The sequence below is a fragment of the Littorina saxatilis genome, linkage group LG1, assembly GCF_037325665.1.
Source record: "Littorina saxatilis isolate snail1 linkage group LG1, US_GU_Lsax_2.0, whole genome shotgun sequence".
NCBI lineage: Eukaryota > Metazoa > Mollusca > Gastropoda > Littorinimorpha > Littorinidae > Littorina > Littorina saxatilis.
Genome location: NC_090245.1, coordinates 23,924,971 through 23,940,122, shown reverse-complemented (window position 1 = coordinate 23,940,122; position 15,152 = coordinate 23,924,971). Strand labels below are relative to the sequence as shown.

Genomic DNA, 15,152 nt, shown 5'->3' with positions numbered 1-15,152 from the left:
GAATTAACTGCAGAAATGAACAAGTTGTTAACACTTATCATTTCCATGCCTCAAAAAGATAAACAATCAACATCTTGAAGCTTCCAGAGTTAACAAAAAGAGTGGGAACGGTAGCAACGGAGTTAAACCCAAAAACCCGATGACCTTCAAGTACTGAACTATTTAGAGGCCCAAAAAATTATCTATAATGGAGTTCATATAGTGCAGTAACAGGCAAACATTTCCAAAAATCAAAAAATGTTCCTATTCACTCCGAACAACATTTTTTCAACATGACTCCAGTATGCCAACAGCTATTACAATAATAAGACACTCCTATTTGTCATACAATCACAAATTGACAAAACAAAAATCAACCGCAACTCCTGTGACAAAAAATACTGTAGCACCCAATGACTGAAGTGTTCAAACATATAGTGAAACTCAAGGCAGGAATCGTCCTGACAAGAAAACTCGGTTCAGATCACAATGCCAAAACTGTGAGAACATGGAAAAATAGACAAAAAGTTTTGTTACGATTATCGAGACCAAGTACAACTAGATCAAATCAAAACTATACTTTCGAGCGTCCATTTATGATGAAAGAATTATCACCACCCAAAATAAACCAAGCCACTAAATGCGGTAACTCTCCACAACATGACTAAAAAATTCAGTCACATCTGGTCAAAAATCCACAGCACTCAAGGTCACTGAAATCCGTGATTTTCTTCCTGGCAACAGTGTCGTCTCAGCGGTGTCATCCAGCTCATCTCTCTTCGTCCTCTCTCCTCTGCATCGGCTCAGCTGTCGCTCTCCAGCATCCTGTCGCTCTCTCCTCGTCTCTCGCCTTTCCATCATGCTTAGTTATGTGTTTTCCTCTTACCCTTATCTTCCAGTTAAAATTACAAAAAATAGTTGAAACAAAAACAATTGAGTCATTTATTTTCCACTATTCCAGTCTTTACTTTTTTCTCTCTCACTATCTCAGCCCCACATTGGGCGCCAAAAATGTAAACCTTGCCAATACTACAAGTAGTCGTATTGCCAATTTTATTTAAACCTTGTCACTTCGCCGGAATGTATTAAGTGAACATAAGGTCGGGTTCGGGAAAAGAGATTTCTTAGAAAAAAGTCTACTCTACAAAGACTGAGTTTTACTCTTCACGACATCAACACTCAAACAACTTTCACTACTACACAGTCGTCAAGGCAACACACTGTAATTTACTTTTAAACATTTATTACCTTTTCTTCACTTTCACTAACACTTCTTTTCTTATACACAACTTCGGTAAAAAACAATGACTATTAGCGAAACTAAACACTTGAGGAAAAACATAAACTAAAACACTTAAAGCATGGCAGCTCTGAAGGGGAGGTAGGAAAAGTGCCCCTGAATTAGGAGCACTTTAATCCCCATGTTCTAGCCACCCGAAGCCGGTGCCATCTCTCTCAGAACATCATCCATCAAAAAGAGAGAAACCCCACTTCCAGACATGGGAACTCAAAAAGTTGGAAGGTGGTTTCATCATAAGTAATATATCTTCATAGTTAAAAATATAATTTCAACATCTAAATATTCCTTAAATGTAACCAATGACTTTCAGATACTTCTGATAATTTTCTCATCACTACTTCTATTTTATAACTTGATAATTGCAATTACCAGAATCTGACGAAAAATAGTTAATTTAAGTCAAGGGAAGTAACCCACTGAAATACATGTCAAAATAATAAGCGTAGTTGTGTCCCTTTTTACTTTAGTCACTTATCTTGAATGCTAAGATAAATGCTACCACGGACAGTCTGTGTAAAATAAGAAATAATCCTTGTTAGGAATTATTTCACATGTTTACATGCTAAAATCGGGTTAGTGTGGCTACAACTCGGCGACAAACCTCGTACTTTTAAGTCAACTCTCGTTTCTCCTAAGAGCATCTAAGTCAGATCATTTAAAGTACAAACTTTAAACTTTGTGATCTTTTTATCCCATATCTCAAGCCAATGTACGCGCGCCAAATATACCCCCCGCGGGTTAGGGGGACGAATTTACCCGATGCTCCCCAGCATGTCGTAAGAGGCGACTAACGGATTCTGTTTCTCCTTTTACCCTTGTTAAGTGTTTCTTGTATAGAATATTGTCAATGTTTGTAAAGATTTTAGTCAAGCAGTATGTAAGAAATGTTAAGTCCTTTGCACTGGAAACTTGCATTCTCCCAGTAAGGTCATATATTGTACTACGTTGCAAGCCCCTGGAGCAATATTTTGATTAGTGCTTTTGTGAACAAGAAACAATTAACAAGTGGCTCTATCCCACCCCCCCCCCCCCCCCCCCCCTTTCCCCGTCGCGATATAACCTTGAACGGTTGAAAACGACGTTAAAACCAAATAAAGAAAGAAAGAAACGCGCCAAATATAAAGTAATTAGCAGAAGAAATTCAGGAGTTAAACTGAGAGAGAGAGATCAAATCAAATCAAATCAAATTTTATTTTACGAGGGTTGTGGCATAAGCAATATAAACGAGCTTCTTTTCAACCAGCCCTGGCCCAGGGAGGGACTATTCTAGAGAGAGAGAGAGAGAGAGAGAGAGAGAGAGAGAGAGAGAGAGAGAGAGAGAGAGAGAGAGAGAGAGAGAGAGAGAGCGTGCGTGCGTGCGTGCGTGTGTGTGTGTGTGTGTGTGTGTGTGTGTGTGAAACTTTTCTATCCCCTTTACAGTCGCAACAAACAAATCTACTTCGCCTGTGATAATATACTTCGATGCATGACTCGATATTGCACTATTGCGAAAGTTTGGACCAGACACTTCATTTTGTATGCATAAGGCCCGTAGTAATGTTTCTTGAAAACAAAGGAAAAACCTGGCCCTTGAGATGACTAATCTTATTGTGACAGCAGGCGTCAAATCCGGTTTGTCTGTATGTCACACACTAACAAGAAATATGCCTGCTACTGAAGAGCCGGAGTTGCATAGTGGTTAGAGTGCTTGACTCGACCCGCACTCGGGGAGAATAGAGGGTGGCTATACAAATACAGTGGTACCTCCCAGAACGACCCCTCTATTGTACGGCTCTCTCAACATTTCCACCCATTTTTTTCTGACGGATTATGTCTCCTTCTATTTCTTAGTATTTTTCACCTCTATATTACGCCCCCCCCCCCCCCCCCCCCTCGCTTAAACGACCGATCAGTTTCCGAGCGCTCTCCGGTCCAGTCCAAGCAGTCTGCTTGGACTGGGTACCTGACCCTATTCAGGAACGAGAAGAAGAAGCAACGAAGGAGAGGAGATGGGTTTTAAGCTGGCCCCAGAGAAGAAATTCCAACATCTCGCTCCCTGCGACCAAACATGGTTATGAGACTACCGTTAGCTTGGGTGTGACACACTTCAAATGTTATTCGTATGCAACGATGAAGTAGATGTAGTTTTTAAATTGACGGAAACTGGCACATGGAACTTCTTCAATCAGATCCCCCTTTTTTGTGTGAAAATTTGCTTTTCTACCAAACACGAGTCATGTGACGGTTTTGTTGTCCGGCTTGCAAAAGCCGTGACGCTCAAAGCCAACACGCAATCACAAAAATGAATAGATTGACTACGCATGTCGTGTTAAGAAAGCAGTTTGATTTGGCGAGACATCTACTGCATCGAGGGGATGATTTCATTGCAAAGTCACAAAGCCAGAAATGACACCATGCTGTGCAATGGTCGTTACTTATGCGTGACCGTGGTACAAACATTCCGTGTTACGGCAATCCCACTGATTACATTCCCCTGGTTCTTTGCCTGTTTGTTTTTCAGGTCACCAGTTTGTTTGCGTGCACGCATTTACAGGGCGTGTTCTGAGCGTCTGTGTCACGTGAAGGTGACGAGCGTCTTCCTTTATGATCAATGATTTCGTGATATGGATGATATGAAGTGTCCGTTGGTTCAGTTCATGACAATGCCGTGACCCAGATCAGCTCTTTCCTTCGAAAGAAGGTTAAGTGGACGAGACTGTGAGGTGCAGACCACTTGACCACACACACGGTCGTCCGCTGTATGTACATGGCTGTAGATTAGTTGATTCTATTTACACCCCCGGTATAGGGGTGTGTATAGGATTCGGTCGATGTGTTTGTTTGTTTGTTTGTTTGTGTGTTTGTGTGTTTGTGTTCGCATATAGATCTCAAGAATGAACGGACCGATCGTCACCAAACTTGGTGAACAGGTTCTATACATTCCTGAGACGGTCCTTACAAAAATTGGGACCAGTCAAACACACGGTTAGGGAGTTATTGGTGGATTAAGATTCTACAAGGACTTATAGAGGGACATATTAATGGTCAAAGGGAAATAACCTTCTCAGTTGGTGGCAGTGAGAATGGTTATTTCCCTTTGACCAACGGGGGTGTTTTTCCTACCTCGGAGGAATTTCTTGTTGTGTATCTGTATAGGCGCAGCCGTAAGTGGAACACAACGAAATTCAAGACATCTAACGTCTGTAATTTAATTGGACTGTCCCGTTTGTATCAACAAAAACTGAAAAAGTTTGAACGTTCAGGTTTTTTTAACTGACCTTTGGCACGTGCGTTAGCGCACTTCTCACAATTGTTGTGTCATGAGTGCCCTTAACTATAAGACGCATGTAAGTGCTGCAGACCAAAATAAGAACCTTTCTGCTCTACACGGTGTCTTCATAGTTGTTAAACGTGGTGTCCCTTTTTGTCAACATGGTTCGCTGTTTATGCTGGCATCAATAAGTGATCATTTTGAATCACTTTTAAAGCGTTTAGCGACTGAGAAGCAGACGACATAAAAGGGATGGTTCTTCTCATCTCAGACTGGGACAGGCTGATCTTTCTTAACCCAGTGTGGGATTTTCAGTGGGGCGACCACCCCCAACCCAGCGCGTCCCCGGGTGGCGGATAGGGGAACGGTCTTCAGATATGGAGATCAGCCGCTTGCGGCCGCGGACCAAACTGGCGGTGTTTCCTACCAGGGCGGAGTGGGGTAGCAGGCGGCACTGCTACCCCCTTTGAAATGCTCCATCGTCCATTGACGGGACTCATCTAATGCGATTAGTGGCGCATTAAAACCCTAGCTCCGGGTGGGATCCCGGCAAATCCTCCCCCCTGTGCTCTCAGGGTAGGTCGTACGGGCCATGAGCTAAGGGTGAGGTAACCCCGACAGAAAACCCCGAATGCTGAAGACGGAGGACCCGGGCCGCACGGCGCATTCTAACAAACCACGGGTACACGCGCTTACGCAAATGAAAAAAAAAGAAAAAAAAGAAAAAGAAAAAAAAAGAACCTGCGAACGCCAAGCAGAAGAAGATCTCAGAGACTCTCGCTTTCTTTTGGAGTTGCCATATCAGCAGCAGGCAACAGAAATTACCGTGGACCCAAATATGAATAACTTGCTGCAAAGATGTCGTTGAAATGGAGGTTTCTGCAAGGGCTTTCTCCCGCATGGTGTTAACTGCCCTGTTCTATAATCAGTTTATAGTGTTGCAAAATAAGCGACATGTTTGACAAGTGTCCACCTTTGCGCCAAAGCCAGCGTGGACCATTGGGTGTAGACATAAACACGTTTCACTGCAAACAGCAAGAACAGCGAGGAGCGTGAATCGAATCTACAAATCCCATTAGCCCATCTACAAGGGCCCACTAAGCCTCCCAGAGTTCAACAAACCTCTCGCTAGCTGAAACGAAAAGGTTATTCGCCCGCTCGTTCCTTCCCGGCATTATACAATGTATACTATGTGTGCGTTTCGTCACTGACCACGACTTGGGTACAGTTGCTGGTAACCAGGGCTGAGGTGCACGAAGCCAAAGTGGGTGACAACCAATGGGAGATCTGCCCAAGTCGGTCCGCTCCTTCCCGGTCGGGGTGCACGAAGCTTTTTTCCCAGGGTTGCGTACCGAATGGGAGGCTCCCGTTTGGACCAGCTAGCTAGCAGCCCCACTCAAAGAAGTTGGCACCCAAAAAAATGGCGACCGCCTTTTTCGAAATGACGTTTTCAGAGATTTCACAAAAGCAACGCCCAAACGAAAAGGCGGAATGGTGCCTTCCGTTCGATTTCAAGTCACGCTTTTCACTTTTCCGAGCAAAACAACCGCTGAGAGTGCAGAAACGCCGCTGTTCGACTTTGAAATCTCGAATCGCAGACGACCTTCGCTTTCACAGTACAATCATAGCAGGTGAGGCAGTGTCACTCATTTTGATCAGCTCGTTTTTATATTTAGTCAAGTTTTGACTAAATATTTTAACATCGAGGGGGAATCGAAACGAGGGTCGTGGTGTATGTGCGTATGTGTGTGCGTGCGTGTGTGTGTGTGTGTGTGTAGAGCGATTCAGACTAAACTACTGGACCGATCTTTATGAAATTTGACATGAGAGTTCCTGGGTATGAAATCCCCGAACGTTTTTTTCATTTTTTTGATAAATGTCTTTGATGACGTCATATCCGGCTTTTCGTGAAAGTTGAGGCAGCACTGTCACGCCCTCATTTTTCAACCAAATTGGTTGAAATTTTGGTCAAGTACTCTTCGACGAAGCCCGGGGTTCGGTATTGCATTTCAGCTTGGTGGCTTAAAAATTAATTAATGACTTTGGTCATTAAAAATCTGAAAATTGTAAAAAAAAATAAAAATTTATAAAACGATCCAAATTTACGTTTATCTTATTCTCCATCATTTGCTGATTCCAAAAACATATACATATGTTATATTCGGATTAAAAACAAGCTCTGAAAATTAAATATATAAACATTATTATCAAATTTTTTTTTTCCAAATCAATTTAAAAACACTTTCATCTTATTCCTTGTCGGTTCCTGATTCCAAAAATATATAGATATGATATGTTTGGATTAAAAACACGCTCAGAAAGTTAAAACGAAGAGAGGTACAGAAAAGCGTGCTATCCTTCTCAGCGCAACGAATACCCCGCTCTTCTTGTCAATTCCACGTGCACTGCCTTTGCCAGGGGCGGTGGAGTGACGATGCTACGAGTATACGGTCTTGCTGCGTTGCGTTGCGTTCAGTTTCATTCTGTGAGTTCGACAGCTACTTGACTAAATATTGTATTTTCGCCTTACGCGACTTGTTATATTTAGTCAAGTTTTGACTAAATATTTTAACATCGAGGGGGAATCGAAACGAGGGTCGTGGTGTATGTGTGTCTGTGCGTGTGTGTGTGTGTGTGTGTGTGTGTAGAGCGATTCAGACTAAACTACTGGACCGATCTTTATGAAATTTGACATGAGAGTTCCTGGGTATGAAATCCCCGAACGTTTTTTTCATTTTTTTGATAAATGTCTTTGATGACGTCATATCCGGCTTTTCGTGAAAGTTGAGGCGGCACTGTCACGCCCTCATTTTTCAACCAAATTGGTTGAAATTTTGGTCAAGTACTCTTCGACGAAGCCCGGGGTTCGGTATTGCATTTCAGCTTGGTGGCTTAAAAATTAATTAATGACTTTGGTCATTAAAAATCTGAAAATTGTAAAAAAAAATAAAAATTTATAAAACGATCCAAATTTACGTTTATCTTATTCTCCATCATTTGCTGATTCCAAAAACATATAAATATGTTATATTTGGATTAAAAACAAGCTCTGAAAATTAAATATATAAAAATTATTATCAAATTTTTTTTTTTCGAAATCAATTTAAAAACACTTTCATCGTATTCCTTGTCGGTTCCTGATTCCAAAAATATATAGATATGATATGTTTGGATTAAAAACACGCTCAGAAAGTTAAAACGAAGAGAGGTACAGAAAAGCGTGCTATCCTTCTTAGCGCAACGAATACCCCGCTCTTCTTGTCAATTCCACGGGCACTGCCTTTGCCACGGGCGGTGGAGTGACGATGCTACGAGTATACGGTCTTGCTGCGTTCAGTTTCATTCTGTGAGTTCGACAGCTACTTGACTAAATATTGTATTTTCGCCTTACGGGACTTGTTGTATTTTTTGTGCAGTACGATCATGTAGAATTATTGGAATCAAAGCAGGAATGACTAAGGCATGCAAATGCGTTGATTTTGTCGAAAGCTGTACAGTAGTTAGCTAGATTCTTTCTGTTGAGTTTGTTTGTATGACTGAATTTCGTCTTCAAAATCTTACCACTTCTGTGATTTTCATTGTTTGTTTAGCTCATCGGCAGGAAAATCGTCAGGCAAAATATCAATCTGTTGAAAGATAACGTTAAGATAAGGGATGTTGAAACATGTATCTGCTTGCAAACATAAGCGCAAGGCCAGATCTATCTGCTTCATTGACTGCCAGATTTTCATTGAATCTTCAAACTGACTCGTTTGCAGACTCTCAAATTAGATCCAGTGTTTGTATTCTTAGATTCATGATTGTGTTTGTTTATGCTGATGCAATCTGCAGATCAAAGGGGACTGACCACAGGCTGACCCAGTGATCAATACAACTTGTGTTTACCACTCAACATTTCCTTCCACCTATAACTCAAGGGCAAAAATAAAGGTACATGCTTGTGGATTCAATATGCAATTCATCAAAAAATTCATGTCTGTGAAGATCAAGATAGTTGTGAGCTTTAACTGATTATGCTTATTAATATCAGCACCATCCTCACCCCATAACACTCATGTCCAACTAGCACTGTAACCAACCTTCAACCCTGCCCCCACCCCCCTATCCTTGCCCCCTCTCTGCATAATTATGTTCAATTTTTCAGAATGACCTTGTTATCACTCCAGCGTCTGACCATGGAGTCTACAGGCCATAGTCTCAGATGTGATGGGATCAAGAGGATGCCACAATGATCAAGGTAACTTTGCAAATACTCAAACAGATCTAAATGCAGAAGGTGATCCACAAACATGTTTGCTTAAACATTACAAGGTTACACCCAGAACAACAGCTGGCCTTAGTTGCTTACTAACTGCTAGCAACAAAGACCCTCTCCCCCTCCCCTCTTCCACCTGCAACATATATTTTCATATCCATATCATACTTTTCCATTGCCTCTTATGTTGTATAACTGTTGATATTTAACGGTAACACGTTTTTGTTTCCAATCAATGGCTCTGCATTTACCCTGTACACACACACACACACACACACACATACACACACACACACACACACACACACACACACACACACACACACACACACACACACAAATATATTCACAATCTCTCTCTCCCTGTTTTAAATTCAGTCATTTGAATCACTAACATTTAAATGACAATGCTGACTAATATCAAACCTCCCCCGGTTCCCCAACTAGCCTTCTCACATCCCCCCCCCCACCACCCACCCCACCCCGTCCACCCCCCCCCCCAACTCATTAGATCACAAACACCACACTAATAAAATCATATACTGTTGCTGCTGCTAAAAATTGTTGTGACTTGTTCTTCCTCTGTGTGTATGTTTTGTGTTTCCACAGAATGCAGTTCTTCCATGCGCTTCAATGTCTATAGATCTATGGAGTCTACAACATTGTCTGAGATGTGATTTGAGCCACAGCATGTCAGAATGATCAAGGTAACTTTTTAAACACATATAGCTGATCAAACTGAAGAATTCAAACACACAGTTTCAGTGGGTTTTTTTAATGCATAAAACATTGCAACAGTCAGGGGCTTTCTCCCAATAAAGATTGTGAGGTTTTCTTTGCAAGTTGTTTCGCTATGCAGAGTGTGATGTTTTTGTTTGTTTGCTGTACTAAATGAAGATGCACAGATAAAAGAAAGTCTTGCATGTAGAGGAAGGAATATGCTTTTGGTTTTTGACAAGACAAATTTTACTCATTAGAGCTTAAGTATAAATTCCTTACATTTTGAACCAAAATGTCAGACATCACAGATCTCTCAAATAAAATAAAAAAATGAGGGCATCATTCTGACTTGAACATATACCACACATTTGATAGCCTGGTTATGTTCTGTGTATAGTGAAAACATTTCGCTTAATGAATTTCACATGTTGACACCAGTGCCTAGTAGGAAATGAATCGCACATCCTCCAATCTCCACCAAAAGAAGTCAGACGTATGTGCCCATGTTAAAATAAAGTTTTATTTTTTCCATGTAAAAACCTGGACAAACATGACAATGTGGTGTCTGATATACTGGGTAATATGATGAGGAACGTACCTTTAAAGGCCCAGTCCTTATTGTGAAAGCAGTTCTGCTCAGCTGGAATTTGGTGAATTTGGTTTTTTTTTTACAAGTTTTTTGTTAATGAAGTGAATTCGCAAAAAAATTTAAAAATAACAATTTGTTGTGCACACAAAGCATTCACTGATTTAGGCTGTTGAATTTTGTCATGTGTCTTGGGAAAGGGGAAGTCTTATTCTACGTAAAAGCATCGCCAGGTTTGGGTTGAGCCACATCGTTTGCATGGAAAGGACTGTGCCTTTTAAGGACGCATGGATTTTTCATCTATTCAATTGCAGGATAACAACACAACACCGAATAGTTTCTAAGCTATTATTTCTTTTTCTTTCTCGAGTCCCACGAAGTTCCCAATGCTAGGGCATACTTTTGTATAGAAGCTGTTCGTGGAAATGTCATGTAAGGTTTTACATTGGCGAACATGAATTTTTCAGACTGGTTAAAATGAAAGAAGTATGCATTCTTGTGTTTTGTTTCTGCAAGCAGTATCATTTTCATAATGTTATCTGATTTTGATCTCACAGTTTTTACCGCCAAAATATGTACGATGGGCTAATTAAACATATACGCCAGCCCACATTGCAGAACAGGATATGAACAAGGTATGTAGCGCTGTTTGCATCATTCGTTTAAATTCAGAAATCAGACTAATTTGCCTTCTTTGGCATTATACATAAGAAAATTCATCTTTATTTTTCGCAATGCTGACTGTAATTCTGTGTGTGTGTGTGTGTGTGTGTGTGTGTGTGTGTGTGTGTGTGTGTGTGTGTGTGTGTGTGTGTGTGTGTGTGTGTGTGTGTTTTTACTGATATATTGTAATTTATTAATCGACTGAAGACGACACAGTTTCCAACTCCCCAGTGAGACTTCTTGAGTCAGTTGCATGCATGATAGCTAACTGATGAGGTGTCTGCAAGAAAGTAAGGGTATTTCGTATACTTCATACTTGGTGTACATTAATTTCAGCTTCGGCATGACTAGTCCCGAAAGATGCTATTTTGTAGGTGAAATGGTCTGACTTTGGTTGTCTTTCGAAAAAGAATCCAAATTCGGGGATGGACTCAACAGTTCGAGGTTTAAAATGGAGCGGTAGACTAACGAACCCGATTTAATTCTTCAAGATTGATATTTTTGGGGTTATTTGAAGGACGTAGTATACCATAAACAACCTTAGAAAATCAGTGACTTTGAGTACAGCCATTACAGGCAGGAGGAGGGCATCCCCATAGAGGATTGCGTTCCTGTCATCGGTTAATTTTGCGCAAGTGTGACTCTACCATGAAGGGGTCATTTTTCCAGTCAATCGTGTTCGGCGAATATCTTCATGGTTGTTGTGCATGAATTTCACTTTGTTCATCACCATTCCACGAAGTTTCCTGTTTGTAGGTTTCATGGTCCGATTTTTTAGCTTCTTTCAAAAGTGTTCCAAAGTACCCCTCCATTTAACCTGTAAACTCACAACTTTGTTGACCTTCGTCATGCATAAGCTGTAGTTAATAAACACCAAATGATAACTAATTCGGTCAACGGATGTAGAAATTATAAAAACAAAAATTGGGTTGAATTGTGTGTGTGTCACCATCTATGTTTGTATTTTTGCAGGCAGGCAGGGGTGGAGTTGTGATGATGCGGCGCCGGTTGACTGAAGACACACGAACCAGCATTTTTCGGAAGTGTTTGGATCACAAATCAACATTATTTCACATTGAATGGCGGCAGACATTCGAGTATATATTCTCAGCTCAGACGTGTGCTTTGAATTCGGATGTTTAAGAACAAGAGACAAACTTGAATAAAGCCTTACGAAGTACATGATTGTAACTGGAGCAAAAGTGTGTGTGTGTGTGTGTGTGTGTGTGTGTGTGTGTGTGTGTGTGTGTGTGTGTGTGTGTGTATGTGTGCGTGTATGTCTGTGTGTGTGTGTGTGTGTGTGTGAAGTGCAACAGTTAACAATGACGATGAGACAGAATGCTAAAGCACAGATCCTTTTATTTAACATTCTATATCGTCCTCCTTTTTTTTTTAAATGTTGCTGTGTTGACAAACGTTCTCCGAGCAAACGTCTATCTAATGTTTTTGTCATCACATTGAAAAAATTTCTTCTGAGTAGAATGAAGCTGAATTAAAATGTAAAGAAAACAAAAGACCCATTGCTCAAAACATTAAGAAACAGGATGATTTTGGTTCGGTCGTAGACCTAAAAGCATTACCGAGGGATTCATTCGAGGCCAGTGTATCAGTGCACATTGAAAATCTGTGAAACCTCAGATATAACTTTATAAAACAAACAGAATTTTGATAAAAAGAACCAAAATTCACAGTAGTTTTTTGTTTTTTTGCATCTCCCTCTTCACCCAACCCCAACCCTAATTGATGTGCCCTAAAAGCGCTCAAAAACAGACACACGTTAGTTTTTCGCCTCAGTGCTTATCCACATTTACAAATATTGTATCATTTATTTTTGGTCACTGCCCTTCCCTTTTCTGATAATTATAGTCAATTCCCTTGGATTCCCGATGGCTCCACGGTAGACACCATGATCAGCGCATGCGCACTAAGGCCACTCAAGTCACTTTCCCGAATCTATTTATAACCTCCGACACAGTAGGGTAAATGACCGAGACGGCTTCGTGCACCGCGACCAAGTGGGAGGGAGAGACCCAAGTCGGTTAGCCCCCAAGAAGGTGACAACTCTCACCAAGTTACCACCCAATGGTTGTCACCCGCTTCGATCTTCGTGCACCTCAGCCCTGATTACACTCGCAAGAAGGCAGATCGTTCCTCCCATGGAGTAGTTGGGAGGAAACGTTGACGTACCCAAGACGACCGTGAGGGCCAACTTACGGGATTTAGCTGCAAATGGATCGGGGAGGGAAAAGGTCTGACAGTGCGGCCATTAGCTTTGACAGCTGCCAACAGTAGGTTGCGTCCACATCACAGCTACGTCAACTGTTGTTATGAAATCGTCTAGAAATAGTTCCTACCGCCTGGGGAATGCGAGTACGCCCCCCCCCCCTTCCCCCTCCCGACTCTCTGTTCTTCCTGGTTTGTTGTCCACGGTGCTAGTTACGAGTGCATTGACTTGCATGGGTTGTAGCGGGAAGATATATTCCTTATATTATCTAGATACATATACATTACAATTACATATATTGAAGCTTGTACACTCCTCACAATGTTGCGTTTCTTTGCGACGGAGAAAACTACGAGAATCTTCTCGAAACGTCGGTCATAACAATACATTTGCGACAAGCGCTATAGATTTTGATCCACAGCAATTCTTGGCGTCCGCTTCTGATGTTTTTCTTGTTGTGGTAAATCTGAGTATGGGTTTACCATTGAAAACGTTGAACCCCTTATCTGTCTTTGATGTTTCACTTCTTGACCATACTGTAAATGTTCACCGACTGGGACAACGCTTATGCTAAAGCTTTGCCGGGAACAGGCTTAGAGTCTCTCACATCACTCAGGCGAAGACATACATCACGAGGGATTGACCCTTTCTGACTTTACGGTCAGGATTGATACTTCAGTCGTTTTATCCCAACCTACTTAATTTATTCCGTTCGCATGTATTTTAGGAGACACGACTGTATACCGCTTTAGAATTGAAACCAGGTCACGGCATTGGTTATTTTCCCTTACCACTCCTAGTAAAGCCGTCTTACATTAAACGCCTTGTACCGCTTATACATGAAAACGTAACCACCTTCGAGGGCCCCAAAGGGTTTAAAATCGTGATCGTGATTGGCGTTTTTTTCGGACCTTAGTTCTGTGACCGTGATTGCCGAAATTTCCATTTCTGTGATCGTGATGGGACTTTGCCCGTGATGACAAAAAAATCAAGTCTCGTGATCGTGATCGTCATTTGTTTTCGTGATCGTGATGGGCATTATTGCAAAGCATTTTATTTTCAACGTACATTTTTCACAGCTGTATCACTCTATGATCCTCTATTCGTCAAGGAGCCAATCCCGATTGAAGGGAAGCAACAACACATTCAGAAATATGATTTTGACAGCGATTTCTTCCCTTTAAGAGAACCAATCACACAAAAAGAGATCCAATCAGAAGGCAAATTGCTAAAGTCTGCCAAACTTCATCCAATGGAAGGGCTTCGTGCAAAAGTTTTGAGTGCATTCAGTCAAATTCGAATTCGAAGATCAAAAATGGCGTGCAGCAGTACTGTCATCGAACTTCTGTTATATTTTGTGGATTCAAGCCAGACCAAAGCAGGCGGCGAGAATGCCTTCCTTGGTGGAAAGGTCAGGCTAGGGGTCGTTCTTTCCGAAGACGAAATATCAAGATATGTTGATCTATGTTGCTCTATGACTGTTCTGAATGTAGGCAAAGATCTTGAAATTTGTTCAAGATCTTTGAGTTTGAGTGAGATCATTGACATTGTCGACATTGCCACGTCCGGCTGTCACTCGCTCAGTGTGACCTCGACTGGCTCGAGATCGAGTCTGCGTGTAGCCAAAACCGAAACTAGAAATGTGTTTTTCATCCCAGCAACGTGGACACGCTTGGCATAGATTCTAATTGTCGCTTCTTTGCATTAAGCTTGGATTTATTTTAGCGCCTGTAAACTTTAATATCAACAATGGGTTAAATTCAGAAACAATGGCGGGGAGACGTGCCAGTTTGGGTCACTTGATCCTCATGTCAAAGACGATCAAAGTCATGTTCGTTGGGGATTTTGTCAGGCATGCTACTTTTCCGGTAATTGCCGGAAATCCGATAAAGCCGTTTCCAAAATCCCATTATCCGGTAAAGTCAAATTTATTCCGGTGAAGTTGAAACATTTCCGCAAAAACGATCAGTGTGAATATCGCGCAACGCGGGCGCCGGTCTCAATGAAGCCAGCGCACAGTAGTGTTGTTTTCACCAGTTTGGAGGTGTGTTGAATGGTGGTGGGGGGAGGCTAAAATGGGATTTTTAACAAGATCACAACACTATTACAGCCTTGAAAATGATGCCCAGAATGCACCAGATTGCACAGATTTTAACCGTTTTTTGAAAAAAAATT

At 41.5% G+C, this 15,152-nt stretch overlaps 1 long non-coding RNA gene across 2 annotated transcripts; it reads left to right on the top strand.

Annotated features, from left to right (window-relative positions):
* The first annotated feature begins 8,330 nt into the window (after nucleotides 1-8,330).
* LOC138965213 (uncharacterized) lies at nucleotides 8,331-12,002 on the top strand. Of its 2 annotated transcripts, XR_011455364.1 has the most exons (5): nucleotides 8,331-8,459; nucleotides 8,674-8,766; nucleotides 9,394-9,491; nucleotides 10,648-10,725; nucleotides 11,726-12,002. It is a non-coding gene; the product is annotated as an uncharacterized lncRNA (long non-coding RNA). The 2 variants fall into 2 exon arrangements; XR_011455366.1 differs by lacking the exon at nucleotides 10,648-10,725.
* Nucleotides 12,003-15,152: the final 3,150 nt, after the last annotated feature.